Source organism: Gigantopelta aegis, chromosome 14, assembly GCF_016097555.1.
Source record: "Gigantopelta aegis isolate Gae_Host chromosome 14, Gae_host_genome, whole genome shotgun sequence".
Classification (NCBI taxonomy): Eukaryota; Metazoa; Mollusca; class Gastropoda; order Neomphalida; family Peltospiridae; genus Gigantopelta; species Gigantopelta aegis.
The window spans coordinates 808,036-816,602 of NC_054712.1; the positions used below are offsets into that span (position 1 = coordinate 808,036).

Consider the following 8,567-nt stretch of genomic DNA (forward strand, 5'->3'; position numbering starts at 1 on the left):
TTACATCTGCAACCTCCAGTCGCTGGACCCGTCACTGCTGGGTACACAACTCACATAACTTGCAGTAGCTTGGGAAGGGATTACATCTGCAACCCCCAGTCGCTGGACCCGTCACTGCTGGGTACACAACTCACATAACTTGCAGTAGCTTGGGAAGGGATTACATCTGCAACCTCCAGTCGCTGGACCCGTCACTGCTGGGTACACAACTCACATAACTTGCAGTAGCTTGGGGATTACATCTGCACCCCCAGTCGCTGGACCCGTCACTGCTGGGTACACAACTCACATAACTTGCAGTAGCTTGGGAAGGGATTACATCTGCAACCTCCAGTCGCTGGACCCGTCACTGCTGGGTACACAACTCACATAACTTGCAGTAGCTTGGGAAGGGATTACATCTGCAACCCCCAGTCGCTGGACCCGTCACTGCTGGGTACACAACTCACATAACTTGCAGTAGCTTGGGAAGGGATTACATCTGCAACCTCCAGTCGCTGGACCCGTCACTGCTGGGTACACAACTCACATAACTTGCAGTAGCTTGGGAAGGGATTACATCTGCAACCCCAGTCGCTGGACCCGTCACTGCTGGGTACACAACTCACATAACTTGCAGTAGCTTGGGAAGGGATTACATCTGCAACCCCCAGTCGCTGGACCCGTCACTGCTGGGTACACAACTCACATAACTTGCAGTAGCTTGGGAAGGGATTACATCTGCAACCCCCAGTCGCTGGACCCGTCACTGCTGGGTACACAACTCACATAACTTGCAGTAGCTTGGGAAGGGATTACATCTGCAACCTCCAGTCGCTGGACCCGTCACTGCTGGGTACACAACTCACATAACTTGCAGTAGCTTGGGAAGGGATTACATCTGCAACCTCCAGTCGCTGGACCCGTCACTGCTGGGTACACAACTCACATAACTTGCAGTAGCTTGGGAAGGGATTACATCTGCAACCCCCAGTCGCTGGACCCGTCACTGCTGGGTACACAACTCACATAACTTGCAGTAGCTTGGGAAGGGATTACATCTGCAACCTCCAGTCGCTGGACCCGTCACTGCTGGGTACACAACTCACATAACTTGCAGTAGCTTGGGAAGGGATTACATCTGCAACCCCCAGTCGCTGGACCCGTCACTGCTGGGTACACAACTCACATAACTTGCAGTAGCTTGGGAAGGGATTACATCTGCAACCTCCAGTCGCTGGACCCGTCACTGCTGGGTACACAACTCACATAACTTGCAGTAGCTTGGGAAGGGATTACATCTGCAACCTCCAGTCGCTGGACCCGTCACTGCTGGGTACACAACTCACATAACTTGCAGTAGCTTGGGAAGGGATTACATCTGCAACCTCCAGTCGCTGGACCCGTCACTGCTGGGTACACAACTCACATAACTTGCAGTAGCTTGGGAAGGGATTACATCTGCAACCTCCAGTCGCTGGACCCGTCACTGCTGGGTACACAACTCACATAACTTGCAGTAGCTTGGGAAGGGATTACATCTGCAACCTCCAGTCGCTGGACCCGTCACTGCTGGGTACACAACTCACATAACTTGCAGTAGCTTGGGAAGGGATTACATCTGCAACCTCCAGTCGCTGGACCCGTCACTGCTGGGTACACAACTCACATAACTTGCAGTAGCTTGGGAAGGGATTACATCTGCAACCTCCAGTCGCTGGACCCGTCACTGCTGGGTACACAACTCACATAACTTGCAGTAGCTTGGGAAGGGATTACATCTGCAACCTCCAGTCGCTGGACCCGTCACTGCTGGGTACACAACTCACATAACTTGCAGTAGCTTGGGAAGGGATTACATCTGCAACCTCCAGTCGCTGGACCCGTCACTGCTGGGTACACAACTCACATAACTTGCAGTAGCTTGGGAAGGGATTACATCTGCAACCTCCAGTCGCTGGACCCGTCACTGCTGGGTACACAACTCACATAACTTGCAGTAGCTTGGGAAGGGATTACATCTGCAACCTCCAGTCGCTGGACCCGTCACTGCTGGGTACACAACTCACATAACTTGCAGTAGCTTGGGAAGGGATTACATCTGCAACCTCCAGTCGCTGGACCCGTCACTGCTGGGTACACAACTCACATAACTTGCAGTAGCTTGGGAAGGGATTACATCTGCAACCTCCAGTCGCTGGACCCGTCACTGCTGGGTACACAACTCACATAACTTGCAGTAGCTTGGGAAGGGATTACATCTGCAACCTCCAGTCGCTGGACCCGTCACTGCTGGGTACACAACTCACATAACTTGCAGTAGCTTGGGAAGGGATTACATCTGCAACCTCCAGTCGCTGGACCCGTCACTGCTGGGTACACAACTCACATAACTTGCAGTAGCTTGGGAAGGGATTACATCTGCAACCTCCAGTCGCTGGACCCGTCACTGCTGGGTACACAACTCACATAACTTGCAGTAGCTTGGGAAGGGATTACATCTGCAACCTCCAGTCGCTGGACCCGTCACTGCTGGGTACACAACTCACATAACTTGCAGTAGCTTGGGAAGGGATTACATCTGCAACCTCCAGTCGCTGGACCCGTCACTGCTGGGTACACAACTCACATAACTTGCAGTAGCTTGGGAAGGGATTACATCTGCAACCTCCAGTCGCTGGACCCGTCACTGCTGGGTACACAACTCACATAACTTGCAGTAGCTTGGGAAGGGATTACATCTGCAACCTCCAGTCGCTGGACCCGTCACTGCTGGGTACACAACTCACATAACTTGCAGTAGCTTGGGAAGGGATTACATCTGCAACCTCCAGTCGCTGGACCCGTCACTGCTGGGTACACAACTCACATAACTTGCAGTAGCTTGGGAAGGGATTACATCTGCAACCTCCAGTCGCTGGACCCGTCACTGCTGGGTACACAACTCACATAACTTGCAGTAGCTTGGGAAGGGATTACATCTGCAACCTCCAGTCGCTGGACCCGTCACTGCTGGGTACACAACTCACATAACTTGCAGTAGCTTGGGAAGGGATTACATCTGCAACCTCCAGTCGCTGGACCCGTCACTGCTGGGTACACAACTCACATAACTTGCAGTAGCTTGGGAAGGGATTACATCTGCAACCTCCAGTCGCTGGACCCGTCACTGCTGGGTACACAACTCACATAACTTGCAGTAGCTTGGGAAGGGATTACATCTGCAACCTCCAGTCGCTGGACCCGTCACTGCTGGGTACACAACTCACATAACTTGCAGTAGCTTGGGAAGGGATTACATCTGCAACCTCCAGTCGCTGGACCCGTCACTGCTGGGTACACAACTCACATAACTTGCAGTAGCTTGGGAAGGGATTACATCTGCAACCTCCAGTCGCTGGACCCGTCACTGCTGGGTACACAACTCACATAACTTGCAGTAGCTTGGGAAGGGATTACATCTGCAACCTCCAGTCGCTGGACCCGTCACTGCTGGGTACACAACTCACATAACTTGCAGTAGCTTGGGAAGGGATTACATCTGCAACCTCCAGTCGCTGGACCCGTCACTGCTGGGTACACAACTCACATAACTTGCAGTAGCTTGGGAAGGGATTACATCTGCAACCTCCAGTCGCTGGACCCGTCACTGCTGGGTACACAACTCACATAACTTGCAGTAGCTTGGGAAGGGATTACATCTGCAACCTCCAGTCGCTGGACCCGTCACTGCTGGGTACACAACTCACATAACTTGCAGTAGCTTGGGAAGGGATTACATCTGCAACCTCCAGTCGCTGGACCCGTCACTGCTGGGTACACAACTCACATAACTTGCAGTAGCTTGGGAAGGGATTACATCTGCAACCTCCAGTCGCTGGACCCGTCACTGCTGGGTACACAACTCACATAACTTGCAGTAGCTTGGGAAGGGATTACATCTGCAACCTCCAGTCGCTGGACCCGTCACTGCTGGGTACACAACTCACATAACTTGCAGTAGCTTGGGAAGGGATTACATCTGCAACCTCCAGTCGCTGGACCCGTCACTGCTGGGTACACAACTCACATAACTTGCAGTAGCTTGGGAAGGGATTACATCTGCAACCTCCAGTCGCTGGACCCGTCACTGCTGGGTACACAACTCACATAACTTGCAGTAGCTTGGGAAGGGATTACATCTGCAACCTCCAGTCGCTGGACCCGTCACTGCTGGGTACACAACTCACATAACTTGCAGTAGCTTGGGAAGGGATTACATCTGCAACCTCCAGTCGCTGGACCCGTCACTGCTGGGTACACAACTCACATAACTTGCAGTAGCTTGGGAAGGGATTACATCTGCAACCTCCAGTCGCTGGACCCGTCACTGCTGGGTACACAACTCACATAACTTGCAGTAGCTTGGGAAGGGATTACATCTGCAACCTCCAGTCGCTGGACCCGTCACTGCTGGGTACACAACTCACATAACTTGCAGTAGCTTGGGAAGGGATTACATCTGCAACCTCCAGTCGCTGGACCCGTCACTGCTGGGTACACAACTCACATAACTTGCAGTAGCTTGGGAAGGGATTACATCTGCAACCTCCAGTCGCTGGACCCGTCACTGCTGGGTACACAACTCACATAACTTGCAGTAGCTTGGGAAGGGATTACATCTGCAACCTCCAGTCGCTGGACCCGTCACTGCTGGGTACACAACTCACATAACTTGCAGTAGCTTGGGAAGGGATTACATCTGCAACCTCCAGTCGCTGGACCCGTCACTGCTGGGTACACAACTCACATAACTTGCAGTAGCTTGGGAAGGGATTACATCTGCAACCTCCAGTCGCTGGACCCGTCACTGCTGGGTACACAACTCACATAACTTGCAGTAGCTTGGGAAGGGATTACATCTGCAACCTCCAGTCGCTGGACCCGTCACTGCTGGGTACACAACTCACATAACTTGCAGTAGCTTGGGAAGGGATTACATCTGCAACCTCCAGTCGCTGGACCCGTCACTGCTGGGTACACAACTCACATAACTTGCAGTAGCTTGGGAAGGGATTACATCTGCAACCTCCAGTCGCTGGACCCGTCACTGCTGGGTACACAACTCACATAACTTGCAGTAGCTTGGGAAGGGATTACATCTGCAACCTCCAGTCGCTGGACCCGTCACTGCTGGGTACACAACTCACATAACTTGCAGTAGCTTGGGAAGGGATTACATCTGCAACCTCCAGTCGCTGGACCCGTCACTGCTGGGTACACAACTCACATAACTTGCAGTAGCTTGGGAAGGGATTACATCTGCAACCTCCAGTCGCTGGACCCGTCACTGCTGGGTACACAACTCACATAACTTGCAGTAGCTTGGGAAGGGATTACATCTGCAACCTCCAGTCGCTGGACCCGTCACTGCTGGGTACACAACTCACATAACTTGCAGTAGCTTGGGAAGGGATTACATCTGCAACCTCCAGTCGCTGGACCCGTCACTGCTGGGTACACAACTCACATAACTTGCAGTAGCTTGGGAAGGGATTACATCTGCAACCTCCAGTCGCTGGACCCGTCACTGCTGGGTACACAACTCACATAACTTGCAGTAGCTTGGGAAGGGATTACATCTGCAACCTCCAGTCGCTGGACCCGTCACTGCTGGGTACACAACTCACATAACTTGCAGTAGCTTGGGAAGGGATTACATCTGCAACCTCCAGTCGCTGGACCCGTCACTGCTGGGTACACAACTCACATAACTTGCAGTAGCTTGGGAAGGGATTACATCTGCAACCTCCAGTCGCTGGACCCGTCACTGCTGGGTACACAACTCACATAACTTGCAGTAGCTTGGGAAGGGATTACATCTGCAACCTCCAGTCGCTGGACCCGTCACTGCTGGGTACACAACTCACATAACTTGCAGTAGCTTGGGAAGGGATTACATCTGCAACCTCCAGTCGCTGGACCCGTCACTGCTGGGTACACAACTCACATAACTTGCAGTAGCTTGGGAAGGGATTACATCTGCAACCTCCAGTCGCTGGACCCGTCACTGCTGGGTACACAACTCACATAACTTGCAGTAGCTTGGGAAGGGATTACATCTGCAACCTCCAGTCGCTGGACCCGTCACTGCTGGGTACACAACTCACATAACTTGCAGTAGCTTGGGAAGGGATTACATCTGCAACCTCCAGTCGCTGGACCCGTCACTGCTGGGTACACAACTCACATAACTTGCAGTAGCTTGGGAAGGGATTACATCTGCAACCTCCAGTCGCTGGACCCGTCACTGCTGGGTACACAACTCACATAACTTGCAGTAGCTTGGGGGATTAGGGCATTACATCTGCACAACCACATAACTCCTTGGGAAGGGATTACATCTGCAGTCGCTGGACCCGTCACTGCTGGGTACACAACTCACATAACTTGCAGTAGCTTGGGAAGGGATTACATCTGCAACCTCCAGTCGCTGGACCCGTCACTGCTGGGTACACAACTCACATAACTTGCAGTAGCTTGGGAAGGGATTACATCTGCAACCTCCAGTCGCTGGACCCGTCACTGCTGGGTACACAACTCACATAACTTGCAGTAGCTTGGGAAGGGATTACATCTGCAACCTCCAGTCGCTGGACCCGTCACTGCTGGGTACACAACTCACATAACTTGCAGTAGCTTGGGAAGGGATTACATCTGCAACCTCCAGTCGCTGGACCCGTCACTGCTGGGTACACAACTCACATAACTTGCAGTAGCTAGCAACCTCCAGTCGCTGGACCCGTTGCTGGGTACACAACTCACATAACTTGCAGTAGCTTGGGAAGGGATTACATCTGCAACCTCCAGTCGCTGGACCCGTCACTGCTGGGTACACAACTCACATAACTTGCAGTAGCTTGGGAAGGGATTACATCTGCAACCTCCAGTCGCTGGACCCGTCACTGCTGGGTACACAACTCACATAACTTGCAGTAGCTTGGGAAGGGATTACATCTGCAACCTCCAGTCGCTGGACCCGTCACTGCTGGGTACACAACTCACATAACTTGCAGTAGCTTGGGAAGGGATTACATCTGCAACCTCCAGTCGCTGGACCCGTCACTGCTGGGTACACAACTCACATAACTTGCAGTAGCTTGGGAAGGGATTACATCTGCAACCTCCAGTCGCTGGACCCGTCACTGCTGGGTACACAACTCACATAACTTGCAGTAGCTTGGGAAGGGATTACATCTGCAACCTCCAGTCGCTGGACCCGTCACTGCTGGGTACACAACTCACATAACTTGCAGTAGCTTGGGAAGGGATTACATCTGCAACCTCCAGTCGCTGGACCCGTCACTGCTGGGTACACAACTCACATAACTTGCAGTAGCTTGGGAAGGGATTACATCTGCAACCTCCAGTCGCTGGACCCGTCACTGCTGGGTACACAACTCACATAACTTGCAGTAGCTTGGGAAGGGATTACATCTGCAACCTCCAGTCGCTGGACCCGTCACTGCTGGGTACACAACTCACATAACTTGCAGTAGCTTGGGAAGGGATTACATCTGCAACCTCCAGTCGCTGGACCCGTCACTGCTGGGTACACAACTCACATAACTTGCAGTAGCTTGGGAAGGGATTACATCTGCAACCTCCAGTCGCTGGACCCGTCACTGCTGGGTACACAACTCACATAACTTGCAGTAGCTTGGGAAGGGATTACATCTGCAACCTCCAGTCGCTGGACCCGTCACTGCTGGGTACACAACTCACATAACTTGCAGTAGCTTGGGAAGGGATTACATCTGCAACCTCCAGTCGCTGGACCCGTCACTGCTGGGTACACAACTCACATAACTTGCAGTAGCTTGATAAGGGATTACATCTGCAACCTCCAGTCGCTGGACCCGTCACTGCTGGGTACACAACTCACATAACTTGCAGTAGCTTGGGAAGGGATTACATCTGCAACCTCCAGTCGCTGGACCCGTCACTGCTGGGTACACAACTCACATAACTTGCAGTAGCTTGGGAAGGGATTACATCTGCAACCTCCAGTCGCTGGACCCGTCACTGCTGGGTACACAACTCACATAACTTGCAGTAGCTTGGGAAGGGATTACATCTGCAACCTCCAGTCGCTGGACCCGTCACTGCTGGGTACACAACACATAACTTGCAGTAGCTTGGGAAGGGATTACATAACCTCCAGTCGCTGGCCCGTCACTGCTGGGTACACAACTCACATAACTTGCAGTAGCTTGGGAAGGGATTACATCTGCAACCTCCAGTCGCTGGACCCGTCACTGCTGGGTACACAACTCACATAACTTGCAGTAGCTTGGGAAGGGATTACATCTGCAACCTCCAGTCGCTGGACCCGTCACTGCTGGGTACACAACTCACATAACTTGCAGTAGCTTGGGAAGGGATTACATCTGCAACCTCCAGTCGCTGGACCCGTCACTGCTGGGTACACAACTCACATAACTTGCAGTAGCTTGGGAAGGGATTACATCTGCAACCCCCAGTCGCTGGACCCGTCACTGCTGGGTACACAACTCACATAACTTGCAGTAGCTTGGGAAGGGATTACA

General features: G+C 52.5%; 1 long non-coding RNA gene across 2 annotated transcripts; it reads right to left on the bottom strand.

The window, feature by feature from the left end:
* Positions 1–6,377: 6,377 nt before the first annotated feature.
* LOC121388871 lies at positions 6,378–8,567 on the bottom strand. Of its 2 annotated transcripts, none has more exons than XR_005960017.1 (3): positions 8,416–8,567; positions 6,823–8,102; positions 6,378–6,682 (listed from the first exon to the last, which is right to left on the bottom strand). It is a non-coding gene; the product is annotated as an uncharacterized LOC121388871 (long non-coding RNA). The 2 variants fall into 2 exon arrangements; XR_005960016.1 differs by having other exon boundaries at positions 6,823–7,862; positions 8,256–8,567.